Below are 22043 nucleotides of genomic sequence, written 5' to 3'. Positions count from 1 at the left end.
GGATGTGCCTGGTGAGGGTAAGTGAGGTTCCCCAACCTGGATGGGAGAGAAGGGGAAGGGTAGAGGGTGTTTAGGAAGTGAAAGCACCGGGAGGGTTGAGCTGGGCAAAGGCTTGGATAAGAATGCAGTAAAGCAGAAAGAGGAAGGAAAACCAGAGGAAAGCAATGGGAAGCATCCCTGAATGGTGAAGCTGTTCCTTCAGGCAGTGAAGTGCAGGAAAAGCTGTTCACAGGAGAACAGGGAATGTATTGAATAATAGTGAGGGTGATTACACCCCGACTCTGCGTGTTGTGGGGAGGTCACAGTCTGCCTTCCTTGACAACAGCATCACTCAGCACAAGCGGCTCCTGCTGAGGCTCGACAGCGTGTTTGTATTTCGTGGCTGCGCAAACAGCATCCCGCAGGCTGTCCTAATGAAAGGCTTCAGCAGGGATGAAGCAAAGCTAGAGCTAATTACAGGCTCTGGGATAAGGGGATGGTGTCTGAGTTTGCTGAGGGGCTCACTGGGTTGGGCTGTGGAATTCCAGTGTGATTATAAGGATGTGGGAAGCCACCCAGGACTTGGGTTTCTTTCCTGTACTCTTACACTATCCAAACCTGGGGGTGCCCAGAAAACCTCAGGGGCTGGAGCAGCAGCAACCGGTGCTTGCCCAGGGGACCCCCACATCACTGCTACAGGGACCAGCTTGAGGGCACAGGAGCAGCAGCAGCAGTGGTCCAGGAGGTGAGCTACCCTGTGACAGGTGAGCATCATCCCCATGGCACCCTAATGCCATCATCTGAGCTCGGAAGGGGAGCACAAATCTCTCTGGCAGAGCCCTTGGGTTTGTTGAGGGCAGTGAGAATGGAGGGGTCTGCTCTCCATCATGGGCACCTGCATGTGTACCCTTTGTCTAGGGGATATTTTATAGGACAAGGAGTAAAGGGTTCAAACTGGAACAGGGGAAGTTCAGGTTGGAGGTAAGGAAGATCTTTACTGTGAGGGTGTCCCTGCCTGTGGTAGGGGTTGGAACTGGATGAGCTCTAAGGTCCCTTCCAACACAAACCAGTTTGATTCTATGATTCCAGTTGCTTTATTATAGGACTTTGGAGTCATTTTCATCTATTTTTTGCATCAATTCATTCCCCTGCAGCAAGGGGGAAGTTTGGAATCTGCAAACTCAATGCAGTGTAGTAAAAAGAAAGCATTTTACTGTATTTAGGAGGATGAGGGCAGGGGCAGCATCGTGCCCTTTAGTTTGTGTTCCATCAAGGCACCATTATCCAGTGGTCAGCAGTTTCAGAGGGCCTGCAGGAATGAGAACCCTGTTTCCCTTTAAACCAAGAAGGGAATGGGGAACAATTCCTGTGCTTTAAAGGCATCGGATGCCCGGAGGCCTGGAAAAAGCTTCCCAAATCTCACTCTTCAATGAGATGTTTTCCTTTGAAAGAGAACAAGGAAGAAATAACAAAACCCAAACCCTCTTCTCCCCTGCTGTATAGAGCAGTTCCTGAAATCCCCCCAGTCCCTATGGATCATGCAGCCAGCGCAAGCTTAGCAACCACCTTTTAGCCAGCTGGGCTCATTCGGTGGTGAGTGATAGGAATTCCTGGAGCCTATTTATCCAGGAGGTGGGTCTTGGTGCTGATGGGGGTTCCTGCTTGGCCCTTAGTAGGGCTGCATTGGGTCTGGTCTCAAATGGTTTCCTGCTGCGAGAAGGAAGGGTCCAACCAAAGGGAGGAATCTTTGGGAAAGGTGAGGAAAGGAAGAGAATTGAAGCAGAGATGGTGGAAAACATCCAATGGGAGCCCCAGGCATGTCCCAAACCCATCAATAACCCTGCCACCTTTGGTGCATCCAATAGCAAAGGCTTTGCTCATCTCCACCCTGACCCCCAGCTCTTCCCTGGCCAAGGTGCCATGGGGATGGCTGCATCCATGGGATGCAGCTTGGGAAGAGGAGGTGTGCATGAGGCTGCAAACCCAAACCACAGAGTGGCTTCTCATGGCTCTGCCTGCAACCTGACCGGGGCTGCTTGGTTTCCTCTGGGCTGATTGATGATGGCTTCTAATACATTGCTATAGTTCTCCATTTCTGGGGGATGGTTGATGCTCAGCATGTGGCTGGTGGAATGGCTGTGTTGGGCAGGATAACAAATCCTCTTGGCCAGCTCTATCTGTTGGGCTTTCTTAGGGAACCTCTGCTGCGCCAGATTCTGGGGGTGCTGAAAATGAGCCGGGAATTGAGTTATTCCTTGTGGGTTGCAGGCTAATGCTTCTTTCATCTAAAGCCTTTTCAGAGCTGACCTCTCTGCCCCTTATCTGACACGGGTAATTCGATTCACACTGTTATCCCAAAACAATTCCTTTCGGTTCCCTTTGTGAGTCCAGAAATTAGGACTCAGGACTTCAGTACCGCAGGCTGCTTCCAAGCTCTGTTGTGCAGGGGGAGGCCAGGAAGAGCAATCCAAGCAGAGCTCTAAAGCATCTGCTGACTTCATTAGGGCTCCTCCGATGAGCATCTTGGATGTGCTGTAGGAGAGAGCTTGGCACCGGCAGGCAATGGATCACACCACGGGCTGTCAGAGCCCTTGTTCCTAAGGATCCCTGCTCGGCACACTGGTGCTGCTGGTCTGCTGAGCCATTTATCCCTGGTGCAGAGCCACACAGCTCCTCCGGTTTAACCCTGCTGCAGTTGGTTACTGAAGGGAGGCAAACAGCACCCAAACACACAACCTTAGTCAAGAACACGGAGCCTTGGCTTGTACCTTGGGCTCTGATGTAGCTGCTTCCCTGAGTCCATTGGCAGCCCTCTCCCAGCGGAAGCCAGTCCTGCCAACCAGGCAACCAAAGGGATGCTGGCAAGGGGTGTGCAGTATAGGTGGATGTTGAACAAAGCCTAAGGGCCACCCTGTTAACACTGGAGGTGCTGGAAAGAGACTGTCAGCAAATGATAGATAGCAGGCAGACCTCCTGCTTGGAATGTCTGATGTACACATCACCTGCAGCACCCAGGATGGGGGTGAAGAGCTGTGTTGTTCCTATAGTGTTGAGCATCACCCTCTGGAACTGACTAACTGCACTGGCATAGATGCACTAGGGGGAGAGGGCTGGTTTTGATGGCATAGAACATCTATGGAGATCAGAGAATGGGTTGGGTAGGAAGGGACCTTCAGAGCTCATCTGCTCCGATGCCCCTACAATGAGCAGGGACATCTTCAACCAAATCAGGTTGCCCAGAACCACATCCAGCCTGGAATGTCTACAGGGATGGGGCATCCATCACATCTCTGGGCAACCTGTGCCAGTGTTTTACTCACATCCCACCTGAATCTCCCTCTTTTAGCCTAAAGAGAAGTCCAGGTGAGTTTTTGCTCTTCCTGTTCTCCCTTTTCCCACCATAGAACAGGTTTCTTCTTTTCCTTCCCTTGCCCTGTCTGACAAAGGTTTGGCCTCTCTTGTCCTCAGCTTTGGGACCTTGGGGAATTGGAGTTTCACAGCAAAGCAGCTCAGATGCCAACAGAGGAAATGAAAAGTCATGGCCAAAATGCCATGAAAATGCTGACAGTGCTCAATGGCAACTCCCAAAGCAAGGAAATCTTCCTTGTTTGGTGGGAATTGAAGCTATTGGCTCAGAATAACCCTTCATGTTTTGGCTCCTTGCTGGGAAAGCCGATTGGAATGGGAAGAGGCACCAAACCCCTGCGTTGGCTTGAGCCTGCCCTGCAGGGTGGTTGTGGTTGATGGGAGCCAGTGCATGGTTCATGTGCTTATTGAATTTGTAGCTGAATTTCGCCTTTTCCAGACAACGTGGATTCCACTTGGAACCTGTCTGGCAGGATTTGGCTTCCAGCCTGCTTGGAGCCAGGGCCCATGGAGATTAATGACATGGAAAATGAGGAATGCTGGCTGTAAAACTCCCGAATGGAGGGGAAAAGGCAGCTTAGAGCCAGCCACTGGTGAGACCTGTTGGGGATGGTGTTGGGAGAGGCAAAGGCAGCTCCTTCAGGGCAATAGCCTTGTATTCAACAAGGATGCCTTAAAGGAAGTCCTCTCCTGAAGGAGCTGGAGTGCCTTGGGTACAGCAAGTCCTTTCCTTCCCCTCCTCAAGGGTGTGATCCACAGGTATGTGTCCATGGAAATACAGGGCAGCACAGGCTGCGACAGGACATCAGCCAGAAATGCAGGTCTCTGGTGTCCTCTCCTGATGCCAGGAGGATGCAGCCCTGTCCTGCTCCTCAGGTCTGGCCATGGGATGAGGGAGAAGGTGATTTCCACCTCTTTGTGTTTGCCTTTCTCTTACAAGGATGAAATGGGACCACAAAGCCACGCATCCGAGCTGGAGATGGAGTAGCAGTGCCACAGCTCATCTGTGCAACACACAAAGGTCAGTTTGTGCCCAGGGATTGTAGTGCTTGTGCCTTCTGAGACTTCCATCTCCATGTGTTCCCATCCCCTAATCCCAGTGGAGAGGGAAACCCTTGTTTGTCCCACTCTTCCCAGAAGCATACAGCAGTAGTAGGGAGCAAGTCAATGGTGCAGAGCAAATGGCTTTGGGGTTTCTGCACTGTTTCCTTTCTCCAAGGGCCCTGTTGCTGCGGGGTCCAGCACAGAGGCTGTTTGCTGTCCCTCCTGCTGCACTGATGTGGACCCATCCCTGGGAGGAACGATGATGATATGTGTACCATCATCATGGTATGCGATGATGGGTACCCAGTAAATCTGTGTTTCTCAGCATCCTGCCTTGAGCAGGGATGGCAGACACAGGCATGAGGTAAAGCAGCATGATAGAAGCTTGGAGAGCAGTGATTTAGGATGCTGGTGCACATCCCTTCCTGATCCTGACCCTGCCAAGGCAGTCTCCACCATGACTGTGATGGGGGTGGAGGGACAGCACTGTTTGAAGTCCAAACCACCCACCTCTCCTTTAGAGCCTGTTAAGCTGGAGCTGAGCTTGATTGAAACCAGAGCAGCCCTGAGGAGAAGGACTTGGGGCTGCCCCATCCCTGGCAGTGTTCAAGGCCAGGTTGGACACAGGGGCTTGGAGCAGCTGCTCCAGTGGAAAGGGTCCCTGCCTATGGCAGGAACTGGATGAGCTTCAATGTCCCTTCAACCCAAACCAGCACAACCCAACCACCCCAGGCATCCACAGAAAGAAGCACCCTAAAGCATCCCCACCTTGGAGGGGATGGGATGGATGGAGGCTTTAGTCCTTCAGTTTTCTTTAACCCAGTAGGGCAAACAGTAAAAAACCTGGGGAGTAGGGAAGATGAATGAGGATGATTGAGTCCTTGGATGGGGAAAGGTGGAAAATCACCTGGAAAGAAGAAGAAGAAAAAGATATATGTGTTTTTATAGAGATATATAGATATTGTGTACATAAATACATATAAAAGTCTGACCCAGCTCTGAACTCTTCTGGCAGGGAAGTGAAATTCATGAGGAAATATAGCACCGCCTGCAATTCCTCATTATATCAGTCTGAGCGACGTTCCTGCGGCCAGTAAATCTGCCAGATGGCAATGGGGGGATTAGGTGGGAAGGTGGGACCCGCAGGAGGGTGTTGTGTCTCCCTTCCCCCAGCTCCTTCCTTAAGGAATGTTAACCATCCCGGCTCCCAGAGTGCTCTCCGAGGTTTGTTTATGCTGCTTAGGGGTTTGCTTTTCCCTTTCCCCTCTATATATTGTAGGATGCGTGTGAGGCTTGGGAGGGATGGCAGCTCAAAGCAACTGTCCTATAGGTATCCATGGGGTCTCTCCAGCTGCAGGAGACTTGGAGTGAGGAAACTCAGTGCTACAGGCTCCTGATGTGATCAAATGGGATGAAATTCACACTGGCAGGAGGCTGCAGTTCCCTGTTCAGCAATAGGAATGCATGGAATCATAGAATCAGCTAGGCTGGGAAAGGCCTTCCCGTGGTCTGTGTGGCATCACACAACACTAGCAGCGTGACTGGGGCAAGGTGACCATGGGCCACCTCCTCTTGCATTGCTCTGAGCATCCTGCAAGCCCTTGGTGGGCTCCAGTTTGGTGGCTTTGGCCATGCTGGGTTAAGCTGGGCTGGGCTCAGACTGCAGTCAGCCCCATCCATCCGCCAGAGCAGTCTCAAGGCACCGTGAGGAATTGAATCTTTCCGAGATCACTGCCCCCATTTAGGTCAGTCCACAAGCCAGGAATGGGCTCCAAAGTCAGCTGGAGGGAAGGGGAAAGGAAGCAACCAGACAGATACACATGCCTTGCTCATCCCCAGAGCCCCGTTTGCTTAAGTAAGCAGACCAAGGCTGCCAGGTTAGGCTCGGTCCCAGCTGGGTGTTGGCTGCCCCATGCTTTGCAATGCTTCTGACACAGCAAGGAAAAGCCTTTTCAACAACCAGCAAAAGGAAAGAGCTCTATAGACTCAAGTGAGTGGCAAAGGACCCAGTTGGCTCCTTCCTCCCTGGCTTTGTTTGCTTTCCATAGTTACCGAGGTCATCCTCACTGCTCCATCATTCCTCGCTGCTCCATCCCCAGCCCTCCTCCTTTTCCTCCTCTCCCTGCCCAGCATCTCGTGTGAGCAGTGAGGGATGGGCCCTTTCTCTAGGGGGGAGGAGGTAAAGGAATTGCTTCCCTCAGGGCCCTATGTGATTCCTTGTGAGTGTTTACAGGATTCATCCTGGCAGGAAGCAAACAGGCAGGGGCTGTGCCAAGGGATGATATCACTGGGTTGATGGACTCCAGAGCTGCACAGACAGATCAGGGGGAGAGATAAAAGGGGGAAACTATCTGCTTAGACCAGAGCCCAGGCCGGTCACCTTGAGAAGATATATGGGGTAATGCGTTTGGGGAGGGGGGAGAGGGTAATAAACGCTGCAGTGTGGAAAGGCAGTGCTTTGAGCTACCCTAGCCAAGCTGGACCTCTTCAGAGCCTGCCAAATCACACTATAGGGCATATCCCAAGGGGGGGATGCATGCACATGAGCACAAGTATTGACCCCTTTGCTAGGGATGAAGCCAAGCATCCTGCTGCTCAGCTGCAGAGCTCCTGCTTCCTGTTGGGCAAAGCTTTCCTCCATGGGGAGGGATGGGGACTTGAGGAGCACAACAGGGCTTGTGTGCAAAAGCCAAGCATGGAATCTTGCTTTCCTTGCCTTTCCCAGGGGGGTGCCACTGGTTCCTCAAAGCCTGTGTTAGTGAATGGAGTGCGATGCAGGCAAAGAGGAGCAGGGATGTGCAAACACAGAGCTTTTTTGGGGGGGGGAAATACCCTGGAAAGGTGTTTCAGTGATTGCCTTTCCTCCAGCTCGCATGGCTTTGCTTCTGCTGTGCTCCTAAGGACAAATACCATAGTAATGCCTGCCCGCCATGGTTCTGAGCTTGAACTGTTCATCTTCTTTGGTATTTCAGTATCACAGTGCATCAATAATTGCTTCATTGTGGGCTGGGGACCTCAGTCAGTAAAATGTGGCTTCCCAACAGCAAAACCAGACAGGTTTCCCATGTCACAGGTCTGGCACTGTATTTCCTGTATATAATGTATGTCTCCACTGTGCCCAGCATTTGCCAATGACTGGTGTGCTGTGCTCCAGGAGGAATGCCTGGTCTGGTTGCTAACAGGAAAAGAAGAAGCTCCAGTGCCCAAGATCGGTGAATATATATGGCAAGATCTCACTTGCCATGTCCCACGGTGAGGGGAGTACTTGGATGTCCTCATGGTGTTATCTCTGATGAGGGACCACAGGGAACTAGGACCCTGGAGAAGCCACGGCTGTCTGCAGTGAGCTAAGCAGTATGTCTGTTATAGCCCATGCATCTGGGATGCAACCACTTGCAGCACGGAGTTTTGGACCACATAACTATGGAACAGGGTAAGTCCAGTCTGGGTTTCATTATAGAATCACTGGCACCCTAACCCTAACCCTAACCTGGACTTCCCTTATTTCAGTTTATTCCCATCATTCCTTGTCCTATCACCCAGCTTTCTTTACCACCATTCTCCAAATGCTGCTCCAGGACATTGCTGGTGGCCTATGAGGTGCAATAGCCTCTTAGTCTCTTACATGATGGGCTTTTGCATTGGGTTTGGATTTATTTCCTGTCACAGAGGATTCCTCACAGGAGCATCCCAACTGAGAGCACAGCAGAGAGGTTGCAACCTCTCTGGAAGGGGGCTGAGGATAGGTGATCACATGCATCTTGAGTTAGGATACTGCCTTTAACTCCTCCTCACACTGCCCCATCTCTGCATTCCATACCTGTTCCTGCAGCTCTCCAACCTGTGTTTTCATTCATTTTCCCTTCTCCAAAGGGAGAACTCCAAAGGGCTTCATTCCACAGCCAGCATTGCAGCAACCCCACTCTGGAGAACAAGTTTGACACCCCACATGGTTCCTCCATTGGGAAGGTTGCTTCAGCAGCATGCTGATGCCGTGGATGATGGGGAAAGCCTTCCTCATGTGGATGCTGTGAACTCGGAGTGGGATGGACATCCATATCCTACCCAGGACTGCAGAACTCCCCAGTCCCCCTGTTGTCTATGTTTCCCAGGAGGACACAATAGGAGGAAATCATCTCCTCCACTAGTTACCTTCCACCCCCCTCTAGTGGCTATGGGACCGGCTGGGTCTGTGGTGGGATCAGGGAACACAGTGCTGCAGGCTTGTCAATGCCTCATTTCCTCCTTAATGCCATCTGAAGGCCGCATGATGGGTTCCTGCTCAGATCTAGAGTGATGGGCACCTATGCAACACATCCCTATGGTCTAAGCCATGGTGATGGAGATGGGGGGGTCACATCCTGCAGCTTCTTTTCTTGCCTTCTTTTAAGTATATATATATAAATAATTGCTTAAAGTCATTTTCTCCTTAAAGAACTGAAACTATAATTGGGTACAAGGCTTTAAATCTGTCATCCCCACCCCCTGCCTCTGTCTCAAGCCTAGACGATTATAAGGGTTTAGGTTTTATTCATGGGCTGAACCAATTCAAACCTGTGGCCAAAAGCCTGGAGAAGAAAGATGTTGTTAATCTGATGCTCTGGCTTCGGTTTCCGATGCTGTCAGCTTCTCAGCGAGTTAAAAAGGAGTAGATGAGAACGGAGCTGAGATGGGATAATAAATATCAGGCAAGGACCCCCCTTAGTTTCTCTGCTGTCACCCCTGGAGATGTTTCAGAGCTGCAGTAATCACTGCTGAGCAAACATCTGTGTGTGTGCATCTCCTTGTGTTAATGCTGGTATGAGGGAGCTCCTTCCCATGCAGGAGCAGAGTGGAACACCTGAGGCTTTACATGGGGTCTGTGACTTGGTTTTCCCTCTGTGGCCCAGCAGACCTGAGCTTCATACAACACAGAGCTGGTGGCTCCATCCTTGCTTCCACAAGTCCATGGCTCCAGCTTTGCAGGGCTTGGTGACAGGGGGGTGGCACATTGCTCCTGCCTCTGTCACCACCTGGTTTCTGGGTGCCAGGGAGGAGAAATGTTCTACCTAGAGCAGACCTCAATGGACTTCCCAAGGACATCCCTGGTGTGAGATGGCAACATCCCTGACTCCAACTGATGGGATGAGCACTGAGGGAAACAACTGCCCTGCCTGCATGGATGGGGAGACCCAGGTAGATAGATGGCAATGGCAAACCCAGGCCCAGAAAGGAACCCCACAGCCAGGTACCTCCACCTCTCCCCATGCCCCCATCCTCTTGGTGGCTTCCCTGCCAGCCTTCCTTGGGAACATTCCTGACCTTTCTCCCAGGTCCAGGAACTGTCATGGTTGCCTGAGCACTGAGATTCCTGGTTCCCCCGGCTCCTTTTGGAAGTTGGGAAGCTTCCAACATGAGTCACTGTCCGCCTCTTCTCCATAAGTAGCGTGCTGGGAGTTGCAAGTATGACTTTGGTGTAATCTACTAGAATTAATCAAAGTATATCTTACACATTCAATGCAGTAAAACCATCATCCGGCCAAATCCCTCCTGACTGGCACAGCCTTAGCCCCAGTCCTCTCCCTCTGCTCTTTCCTCTGGTCTCTTTTATCTTCCCCTTTCAGCACTGTTTCCCATCGATGCTCCCAACCTCTTTTCCCTTTAACTTTGGCAGAGCCCTTCTCAAGGAGGTTTATTTTCCCATGTAAGCCTTGCAGCCTTGTGTCCATGAATGTCCATGAGCCTTGCTGAGGTAGGTGTCGGGAAGTTGGTGCTTTGGGCTTGGTTTGTTTGCTTCACAGGTGTTTGACATCTTAAAGAAGAGAACAACTTTACCATTTAACAATAGGAATGAAACCAAGTGACCTTCCTTACTGCTTCCTCCAACACCCCATTTTAAAGCCTCTTCCTTTTGCACTGATTTGGAAGTTTGGGTTGGATATAAGGAAGAAGTTCTTTACTGTGAGGGTGCTGAGGTGCTGGAACAGGCTGCCTAGGGAAGTGGTGGCTGCTCCATCCCTGGCAGTGTTCAAAGCCAGGACTGATAGGCCTTGGGTGACATGGTCTAGTGTGTGATGTCCCTGCCTGTGGATGAGGGGTGGAACTGGATGATCTTTAGGTCCTTTCAAATCCAAACCATTCCATGATTTCAGGAGTGACCAAACTTTCTGAGGACCAAAACCAAGTGATTTGGGCATTTTTCCCCTCTCTGTTTGCCATCTTGTTCCATGGTAGCCATAGGAGGGTAGGTTTAGAGGTGGGATGCTCCCTGGATGCAGTCTTGGTGTCCTTTAGAGCAGCCTTGAGGCTCTGGACCAGTCTGGGCAGGAAGGGAGGCACCACAAGCAGCTTCTCCTGAGCTGCCATCATTGCTCTGCTCAGTGCACTGCAGGGGCACAGTGCTTCCAGCTGTGTGCTCCTGCATCTTCCATCACAGCAGCCTTTCATAAGGTCTTTGTGCTGGGGCAAATCACACGTGGTCATTAACCAAGACACTTCTCTGCCTGCTCTCTGCAGCTAGAAGGTTCTGCTATGGTTGTGAAAGGTCTTGAACTGAAGACCTCACCTCAAAAAGGCAAGGGCTGCTTGAAAGAGGGAAGCTGCAGTCACCCATTCCCCATCTCAAACTTCTCCTGCAGGAACCACACTGCAGGTTAATGCCATGACTGTGTTAGAAGTGTGTTGAAACAGAATATAAGCTTCCTTTCATGAGGAGAGTTGTGCTGCTGAGATAAAAGGCATGCTGCAGGAGTGGCTTGATGTGGGGATTTAGCAGGGCAGGTAGGAATGCTGGAGGCTTGGGGCAGCAGGAGTGTGGGGAGAGGCTGGTCTCCATCTGGTATTCTCCCTTGTAGTGATGAAATGCTTCTTTCCTGAAAGCAGGATACAGATTTCCGTGTCTTTTGATACCCACAGCGTGTGTGCCATAGCTTGAATTCCTCCCAGCTGACTGGTGAGTTCTTAAAGACAAACTTCAGCATTGGCCTTTCGCATTCCCTCTTCTTTTACCCAGCTCTGGTTTCAGTCCTCAGGATATAAGTAGATTTCAAAACCTGGGGAATAAAAAATCTCAGAAAGTTGGAATAATGATCTGGGATGAATGGAAAAATGAAATATTGGGCATTTCAGGCAAAATACAGAAAGAAATAAATGGAAAGAGATATTTGAGCCAGCCTGAAGTGAGATATTTTACTTGGACGCTGACTGCTTTATGTTGTAGAAATTAGGAAGAAGAAGAGATTTCGAGTCAAAGTCTCTTTGGAGTTCCCTTTAGGAACATCAGAAATATGCCTTCCGCAGAGTTTGCCAGATTTTGTGGTTGTTAAAAGCAAAAACTCCCTGAAATCGCTGCAAAAGGTTGTATGTTTAAAAATGTCCATTGAAAAACATCACCCACCTCTACTTACTTTGGGTTTTTATGGCTTCCATAAGCCCCAACTTGCAATCCCCACATGTTAACTGGGCTCTGTATTGTGGGAGCTGCACATCTGCAACCCAACTTCACCTGGAGGTGACTGTCAATAAAGCTGAGGACAGAACCTGAGAGCCTATGAGTTAACACAGAGGAAGATGGGGTTTTGCATCGATTTGGGAAGCCATCACAACAGCACAGGCCTTCAGAGTGTGCTTAGATACAAGTGTGCGCTCAAGTCCTATTTGGCACGCGTTTGAAGTGTTTTCCTGAGTTAAGGCCTTCAGTTTCAACCTCCTAAAAAGTTCTGGCAAAGCATGAAATGTGCTTAAAGACAAGAAATGAAAACACGTCGTAGTTGGCAATAACCTTTTCGGTTTTGGGAGATGTTCATTTTATAGGTCAAAGACATATGGGAAAGAACCGTGCACTTCCCAAATAACAATGCATAGCGTTGGGAACAATTTAATCTGAAACAGCAACATGGGCTTGGGTCATTAATGGATCTTGGATGCAGTCAGCCCCATGCTGCAAAACCTGGCTGGAATGGGATGCCAGCTAGCTAAGGATGGATGAGCCCTGAATGAGATCCCACCTGCACCTACAGGCTGGTGGTCCAGCTGATGACAACCACTCAAGCATGGGGTGTCCGGGCACATAGGGTTGAGCACTGGCCACTTGTATGCCCCTTACACCTCATCCTTCACAGACTTCCTCCCCTTGTGGGAACCAAGCTCATCCCCCCTCCTTATCCCACAAGGATTGAAGCATTGAGTCAAGGCAGGTTGCTCTCCATCCCAGAGGATGGGGGTTTGGAAGGAGCCCATCGGAGTTCAGCCCTCCACTCTGCAGGATAATGGGAACATCCCAGCCAGCAGGACTTGGCTTGGGATTTTGACTGTACAAAGGAAACCCCAGGCTCACAAGGGGATTCGTTATCCCCCCCTGCTCGTCACTTGGCTCCGTTTCAGATCCAGCCTATAAAAGGCATTGGAAAAATTAGATGAAGGAGCTTGATTGCACGTCCGCTGCATCAGTTGACCCCGGAGTGACAGGGCCCCATGGACCCTTTATTTTTATCCTGGGCTGGGATTGCTTTTCAGTTTTGCATGAGAGTTGGATGCTGGGGACTGTGTGGCTTCCAGGACAGGATGCGAGCCCAGAGCAAAGAGCCCACCCTCTGCCACTAGCCAAAGCCTGATTTTCCTTCAGGTTCATGGTTGTGTTGGTAGACCAGACAGTCGTGGAGGGGATGATAGATGCATGAGTGTGCTCCAGCCTCATTTCCAATGGGAAAGCCTGAGTAAGGTAGGCAGAGTACCACTCACAGCTTCATTTCAGCTTCGGAGCCTTTCAAGCACTGCAGACATCAATCTCTGCTGCTCTTTTCATTAGGGCATCACCTGGGAAAGCTCCCCCCTGGCGATCTGCTGTAGGTATCAGCAGGTGTGTTAGGGTGGGTAAGATGAAGGTGATGCATGCTTTTGCTGTTCTATTTACTCAACCTGCTGCAGGAAGCATTGTGGTCCCACTGGACTGAACTAGGCTTAGACCCAGACATGGACAACGCCAGATTTGTCCTTTTCCCAGCGTCCTTCCTCCCATCTCTCCTCCTCCTCATCATCGTTACAGCTGTATCCACACGATGGCACCAATCCACAGGCACTGTCCTTTGAGCTGAGCTAGTGGCGAGGTGAGGATGACCTAGGCAGGGGAAATCGTCCTTAACAGCCTTGAGTGGGGTGGAAAAGCAGAGCTGTGTGGATGCATACATTTCCTCCCTGCTCAGAGGGATGTATAGGTACTGAATGTAGCAAGTTCACCATTGGTTGTGATGAGTTGTTTATGTTATGTCTCATCAGGGTATAAATAATAACACTGGGCTATGTGGAGACAGCAGCAACTGCTGAGCATCATCACCTACAATAGCCTGAAATCACCCATTGGTTTGGAACTGTCCCTTTTCACTCTGGTCAATGGGAGCTGGGACCCAGCTGCAAGCATCAAACAGTGGTTTTAACCATGACTCTCCTGTGGGATGAGAACCTGCAGCTCCAGGGCAGAAAGTGCATTCAGCTCCAGGAAGGTTCACGTTATCCCAGTGGGTTTTCCACATGCAGCTGTGCAAAGGAGCTCCTTGCTTCTCCTTGAGCACCTAAATCCCTTACCCTCCTTTGAAACTGGCTGTCTCAATCACCTCCTTCGCTTTGCTTTTTGGACCCTGAGCTTCAGCTGGACTCCAGGAATAACAGCAGGAAACCTGAAAGCCAGCTGCATTTTTACCCTTGTTTTCTCTTCCAAGTGAAGCGAGCACACGAATTCCTGACCACGGGGTTTGGTTTTCCAGCCCCCAGCGTGTCAAACGGGTCACTGATGCTATGGGAGCACGGGTGGAAGAACCATTAAAAGCAGGCAGCTGGAATGCCAATCCAGCATCCCTGTCCCCTTTATCTTTCTAGTAGTCCTGACTACATCAATGGAAGCACAGGGCAGGATACCAGCCAAAGGGACACAGGGTAATAAGGAGCTGCCCTCTGGTTCTGGGGAATGAAATATCCCTCCTATTAAAGAGAATGGGATGGGGGAAAGAGTCATCTTGGTGGTAGTCAATGGAAATTTATGAGCTGAGCTCTTTGAGGAGGGAGGTAGAAGGAGGCCATGGTTTAGTTTAGAAGTGAAATCGTCTGCTTCGAGCTTGACCTTTGCCTCCTCCTGACCCCAGTACTAATGAAGGGGAAAGGGTCTGCTCATATAAACATGTCACAGCATGAGGTTCAGCTGATTAAGATCTGCTCACAGCCCAGCCGAGCTGTAGCAGAGGTAGCTGCTCCCAGTCCACACTGTGCTGTGGTGCTGGGGATGGACTCCGTATATCCTGCCTCGAGATGTGTGTGCTGCAGCCTCCGCTCAGAGAGCTCCTGCCTTGATGTGCAGTGCTCTTTCCCACCCTAATATCCTAATACACTGTGGGGAGGGTTGGATGTAGGCAGAGGAGACCCCATGCACCACATGGCACAGGATGGAAGCTGTTTCTTCAGCAGAAACACATTGTTCCTGCAGCAGTTGCAACAAAACCATTGGCATCATTGATTTAATTCTATTCTAATGCAGCACTAACAAGTATGGGCTCACAAGGGCAATGCTGAAGCCCCAGTGCTGAGTTTAGCATCAATCAAACTATGTAACCTGAGAGCAGTGCTTGATATGCAGAAAATGGGTCTGTGTTGAAGCCTGAGTGAGCTCCACACTGAGATACCCACATGTGGTCTGTAAGAACAGGCAGGTCTTTCCTCACTTCTTTTCTGTACCGCATGTCAGTTCTCTTCTTCCTCTGCACCCCTCTCTTCCTTCAGTCCCTCTTTTGTGCATGTGGAAGGTAGTGCTCAGTGTTGTTTTCCAGAAGGGATCAATCTTGCCCCACCTCAGCCCACTGCTATAATATAAGAAGGCTGGGACCCAGGATTTGATGGATACTCATTCCTCTGCTGGCTTTTAGGTGGTGCAAGTTCCCTCTGTTCTCAGCTTGTCCTGGCACCCTGATGAGACAAGGATGCTCTGTGATGACAACCAGTGACTGCAGCACAAGCCTGAACTTGAGCTGGCCACAAACACCCCAGCTGTTTCAATGGGGCAACAGTGATGGCACAAGTCATGATGCCTGGGTGCAGCTGATGGTGGTGATGTGATGGTGTAGCTTTGTCACTGCTGAGCGAGGGGTCACAGGAAGACAGCCTGTGGGAGAGCAAGCCAGGTAATAAACAAACCACATAAACATCTCTCCAGCCAAATCATGTATCCCAAGGGAAAAAGAAAATAGGGGGAAAAAAAGGGAAATTGGCTTCTTTCAAGGCCAAGATGTTAAAAATTGAGTGCAGGCACAAGTGCATCCACCTCTCCCTAATGTGGAGCTGCAAATGTCATCCCTGTGCTCACCTGTCCCCTGTCCTGGGAGGAAGAGACCCGAACTCCACATTACCCCCACTACATCACAGGGAGCTGTCTGAGAACAGATGTCCTCATGATCCCCAGGAGTATCAGTACCCACCAGGTAATACACCCCAGTGCCTGTCAGAGGGAAGGTGGCATTGGTGGGGTAAGGTTGTGGCCATAGGGCTGATTGTCACTGTTGTGTAGAGAAAGCATGGATGAAAGAGACCAGTGGAGAGTGATGGAGGTGTCCAGGGGAAAGTGATGGAGAGAAAGGAGAGCAAATACAGGGGTCAGAGGCCTCATTTTGGATGGATGCTGTGCCCATGGATCTCCCTGCCCAGCATTTTGGGTCCATCACCCCACTAGGGCTTGCCCTGACTGGATGGAGAGCCCCATGCAGCCTCCAGCTGAGCACCAAGAGGGGCAAGGAGGAGGAAGATGCTCAGCCAGCTCCTCTTGCTGTCCATAAGGAAGAGAGAGGTCAAGGGCAAAATCCAGCAGTGCCAATGCCAGGGCTGAGCCTTGGATCCAGACCCAGGCAGGCTGATGGATCATGGCACAATCCCCACCTCTCATGGTGCTCCCAAGCCGCTGTCCTGCGCATCGTCAGGACCATTCCAACTGGTCCCTCGCCCAGTTCCTGCTGTTTCCACCAGATCACTAATTTGGGAAAGCAAGCTGCAGTCTGGGAGGCCTCCCTTGAAAGGGGACTCTGAAACAGGGGATGTTAGGAAGTTTCATCATGGATCATGCAGCCATATGCGAAGCAGAGCTGTTTCTTCCCAAGTAAGTACTGGGACAACTCAAAGACGTGATGAACTGCAAATGACCCACAGAGCCCATTGTTTCCAGTAGCTGGTGGAAAAGCCACATTTACTGAGGCAGGCATGTCAGAGCCTGGCTGGAAACAATGCTGCTTGAAGTGGTGGCATGGAGCCGGGTGGGAGAGCCTCCTTCCACTGCATGACTTGGTGAGGGCTGGGGCACATAGGAGGCAAAACCCAATGCAAGGCCCCCAGCTTCAAGCTACCTTTGCTGAGAGCAGCTTCATGCTGCAGCATCATGCTGTCGAGTGCAGCATCGCAAAGACCCAACTAGAAGCACATGCTCTGGATGTATCCAAGCTGGATGAGGGAGCCTAACCCTGCTGTAAGTGTTGGCCAGAGGAAATAGGGTTTATCTGAAAGAAATGAATCATGTTTCAGCAAATGGGTCCTTGCAGAAATATCTTTCTCACAGCCTTTGTTAGGGTTTTGGCAGCTCTGGAGTTGCCAGCATTGGCAAAAGCTGTCCCTTCCGCCCACTGATCTTGAATAGGAAGTAAGAAATAAAAGCAGAGGGGATGTGGAAGGCTAAATCCATCACCATTGCTGCTCTGTGCTGCACGGGATACGGTGCTTAAAGGCAAATAGCAAAGGACATCCCCAGATGAAGGCAAGGGGAGCTGTGTGCTTGGCTGCTCTTGCAAGCATTCCTGTGCTGGGCAGGCAGCTTGGAAAGCTGCCTTTAGTGTGGCCCTGTACAAATCCCAGTCAGGTACTGAGGTTTGTTGGAAACCAGCCCTCAGTTGCTTCCTTCTTTCCTGGAAAGTGGTATTTTGGGAAGGGGGAAGGGGGATATCTCCTGTTGGCATTTCAGGAATGTGAGGTACGAGGAAGGGGAAGGCAGGGGAAGGTAGGCAGGCAGGAAAGAAGGAAGGCAGGAAAGAAGGAAGGCAGGAAAGAAGGAAGGCAGGGAAGAAGGCAGGCAGGTAAGAAGGAAGGCAGGTAAGAAGGAAGGCAGGAAAGAAGGAAGGCAGGAAAGAAGGAAGGCAGGGAAGAAGGAAGGCAGGGAAGAAGGCAGGCAGGTAAGAAGGAAGGCAGGTAAGAAGGAAGGCAGGAAAGAAGGAAGGCAGGAAAGAAGGAAGGCAGGAAAGAAGGAAGGCAGGAAAGAAGGAAGGCAGGGAAGAAGGCAGGCAGGAAGGCAAGCAGGTAAGAAAGAAGGAAGACAGGAAAGAAGGAAGAAAAGCAGGAAGGAAGGAAAGAAGGAAGGCAGAAAGAAGTCTTGGCTCAGGAGGGGTGGGAGGAAAAAGTCCATCTTGATCCTGAAGAACTTCAAATGTTATTCCTCCCAATGGCAGGGAATTTTTCATGGGAAGGCAGCTTCATTCCCCTGCCTGGTAGGCTCACTGATGGGTTTAAACTAGACCCTTGGGGGGAACATGGCCTTTAAAAGCTCCATTTGCTCCCAGTCATTTTATGCAGTAACCCAAGCTGAGGCCAAGGATCTTTATTTAAATATGAATTAAGCCCCAGCCTTACTCTTCCCTGTGTTATTTCCCTTTGAGGTTTACTTTGATATGATTTCAAAGTCCTGACGCTAACAAAATGCTGGGAATATTTAAAGTGACAGGAGAGTTCTGGGAAAAGATTTAGGAGGCAACTGAAGTCTTTCAGTGCAGGGCTCTGAAACAAGGCAGGAAATCATAAAAGGGCTGAGTGCACTTTACCATGCCCAGACCAAATCCTCAGACTCCAAAGGCCATCAAAAAGACATCAAAAAGACATCAAAAGCACAATAAGCATCGCGATGCAGCTGAAAAACCTACATCCATTTGGGTTATCCCATTAAAACGTGTGTGAAATGCTGGTAATGTGTGGTATTTGGTTATTAGTGAGGTTTGGGTGACCAGCTTATAGCTACTGATTTAGTGCTGATTTAGTGGGGGAAAGAGTTACAAATGAGACAAGAATTCATGGTTTCTCATGAGTAAATACCTCTCAGTACTCATAAGGTATTGAAAAGGTGTGGAGATGTAGCACTTAAAAGCATGGGTTGATGGTGAACATGGCAGTGCTGGGATAATGGTTGGACTCGATGATCTTAAAGGTCTTTTCCAACCTAAATGAAGCCAATGCTGTGAGCAAAGCTGGGCAAAACAGATGGAGCCCACAACCATACTGGAACAAGTTGTGCCATATGGGGGATGACCATCTGCAATGCTTTGCTTCTTCAATTCTGCCCAGATGATATACAAGAATAGTTTGAGCAAAAGATCCCAAGCAGCAGCACTTTCACATCACTTGTGGTTTCTGGGGGCAATTTGTATGTTTAACCCTGATAAAGGCCACTTTGTCACTCTGCTTCATAACAGCAGTAAATAGAAGGTTTATCATTGTCCTCATCATACAGCTGACTGCATCTGGGTGCCTCCAAAAGCTCATGGGCTCCCTCCTCTCCCATGCTTGGGTAGGATGCAAGCTCCCATAGCTGAGGTCTCAGTGCTGAGGTGATGCTAACCCATCAAGGGGGGGCTGAATTCAGCACCCCAGAAATGGTGTTGGGGTGGTCCCAGTTTACGAGCATCCCTGGGAAGCATTGCCAGTGCTTCTCCTCCCTTCCCCAATCCCACCTTGCTGTCAGCATTCCCTGCTCCCTTGAAGATGGGGTGACTATGGAAAAGGCTAGGGAGAAAACAGATCCCAAGGGATTCATTTGGTCCATAAGTAGGACTCAGGGTGAAAACGTGAGTGGCAGCAGAAGGCTTTTTGCCCCCTTGTGAACACAGGGTGGTTTGGTGGTGCTGAGCTGAGCTGGGATTGAGCCATTTAAAAGGCTATCAGTACACTTCACATCACCACCTCAGTGCTTGGCTTCATCCCAGTGACCATTTGGCTTTGTTGTTAGCTGGATTCCTGCACAAAACAGCATATCCTGGATGCTTTCTGTAGCCTTTCATGTACACAGAGACCAAACAGTCCAGGACCAGTATTTAACCACGCTCTATGTGCATGTGTGTTGCCATGGAGGAGCAACCCCATTGCCAGGAGCTGTATTAAGGGATTTGTTTGGTTTCATTCTGTTTTGCACAAGAGAGTCTGTCCCTGCCCTCTTCATCTCCTCATCTCCTATGGGGTGTTGGGCTTTCATGCAGGGGTGGGATTGGGAAAGGAAAACTCAGTCCCCTAAGGAGTTAGGGTGAATGATGTGATGAATACCACTTTATACCCCCTCCTACCATGTAAGAAAGAGAAGTAAATACATCAGTGTTATGTCCAGTGCATGACAGCACAGCTGAGTTTTACCTTTACTTCAGCTTCTGAGCTAACCCATGCTGCTGGCTCATGCAAGATGAACTCAGACAGGGCAAAAAGCCTTTTCAGCAGCTGACTGAGACGCCTGTCTCTCTCTTCATCAATCCCAATGTGTTTTCTGTTAGGAAACTGTTATCCAGAGAGTTTACAGCTCTCAAATTGTCAGGACTTTCTGAAGCATTTCATAGGGTCAGTTCTCCCCTGGGTAACTGCAAGCACTCACCCCAGTCGTGTGGCATAGCTGGGCTCAGAGCAACCTGCTCTAGTGGAAGGTGTCCCTGCCCATGGCAGGGGTTGGAACTGGATGAGCTTTAAGGTCCCTCCTAACCCAAACCATGCTATGATTCTATCTCTGGCCTCCAGGTCTGCCTCTCCAAGGCCATTCACCCAGAGGAGCCTTGGCTAACTCCCAGAATTGATGGAAGAGCTACCAATGGGTGCTTGTGAGCATTTGTTTGCACTAGGAGTTGCTAGTGTGCTTTGCAGAGTGAGATATAAAATGCTTTGATTTACCATAACAGGTCTTTAAATGCTCCTCCATAGAGCTCCATAGATCTTAAATGCTCCTCCAATAGAGCATTAAGGAAGGCACATGGCAGCTGTGACTGCACACATCTGACCTGTGGCTGTTCTCCTCCTGCTCCTGGTCATGTCCTGGGAGAGTAAAGCAGCACAACAGGCTCTTCTGACAAGCCATTGATAAGGCTGAAGTTGGATTTGGGGTAAAGAAGGGAAGGAAGTTCAGGTCCAACCCAAACCATTCTCTATGCTTCTATGGTGCAATCTGGAGCACCATTAATGATTCACCCAATGGCAGAAACCAAGGCACAAACAAGCATCCCCTGGGGGACAGAAAGAAAAGAGGGAGAATTCTGTTTGCTGCATTGCATGACATCTGTTAAACTCACCTTCTTAAATGGTGTTTTTGGCTCTGCTGGTACCAAAAGCCCAGCCTGAGATGTCATTGGCTTTTAAGCGAATAAGAGCTTCTAATGGATGAGATGTATTCTACTCTGCAACTGTGCTCGGTTTAAAGTAAACATGTGACGTTCAAGCTCTGAAACCTATCAGGCAATTAATGCATCTGATACACACATGGATGTTCTTGATTTGGCATGTTAAAATGTTTTTCTCTGAAGCTGGTTTAGATGGAATGACATGATTTATTTTTTAATGGCTCTAGACACCACAGAGTTGCCTTTTTTCCCCCCCTGGAGTCAATTATCCTTCACCATCTCTTCTTCCCCCCCTCCCTCCCTGCTTAAACATCACACCCTGCCAATTCCTGAGCAGAGCTCTTACAAAGACCTAGTTTGCCGCTTGCTTTGCACTGATCCCAACAAGGAACACTGTGGCTCCCAAGCTGCCTTCACCAGGGACCTGCCCTTCAATCAATCATCTCCCTCCATCACCTCAGTGTTGCAGCCTACATTCTAACCAGCACTGTTCATCCATCAGGGAAAGGGTGTGAGAACAAAAGGTCTTTTGGATACTTCATGCCCATGTTTCCAGCCCCACCACAATTGTTCTTTAAGGGGATTTGTGATTTTATGGTTTTGGGTTTGTTTTTTTTTAGGAATGATTTATTTTCCAACATGTTGTTTGCCACTTGGAAATGAAACCCCAGATGCAGCACGTGTATGACCAAGGGTCTGATGGGGCTCTGCAAGGCAACGGAGGGAGGTTACTGGGCACTGGCAAAGTCTACCCCAGTGTTTGCTCACAGGGTGAGCAGGAAGTAAGGTAAGTAGGAAGGAGGAACAGAGCAGCACCTCTGGGTGACCATTTTCATAGTGCAGCTGGCTTTTCATAGAATTAGACTGTGTTCAAAAGGACCTTAAAGCTCATCCAGCTCCAACCCCTGCCATGGGCAGGGATCCCTTCCACTGGAGCAGGGTGCTCCAAGCCCCTGTGTCCAACCTGGCCTTGAACACTGCCAGGGATGGGGCAGCCTCAGCTTCTCTGGGCACCCTGTGCCAGCGCCTCAGCACCCTCACAGGGAACAGCTTCTGCCTCAGAGCTCAGCTCAGTCTCCCCTGTTCTGGCAGGTTAAACCCATTCCCCTTGGCCTGTCCCTACAGGCCCTTGTCCCAAGCCCCTCTCCAGGTTTCCTGCAGCCCCTTTAGGCACTGGAGCTGCTCTCAGGTCTCCCCTTCAGGAGCCTTCTCTTGTCCAGGCTGCCCCAGCCCAGCTCTCTCAGCCTGGCTCCAGAGCAGAGCTGCTCCAGCCCTCGCAGCATCTCCATGGCCTCCTCTGGACTC

Source organism: Melopsittacus undulatus, chromosome 8 (assembly GCF_012275295.1).
Source record: "Melopsittacus undulatus isolate bMelUnd1 chromosome 8, bMelUnd1.mat.Z, whole genome shotgun sequence".
NCBI lineage: Eukaryota > Metazoa > Chordata > Aves > Psittaciformes > Psittaculidae > Melopsittacus > Melopsittacus undulatus.
The sequence above is the reverse complement of the archived record's forward strand: the minus strand, read 5'-3'. Positions refer to the sequence as shown.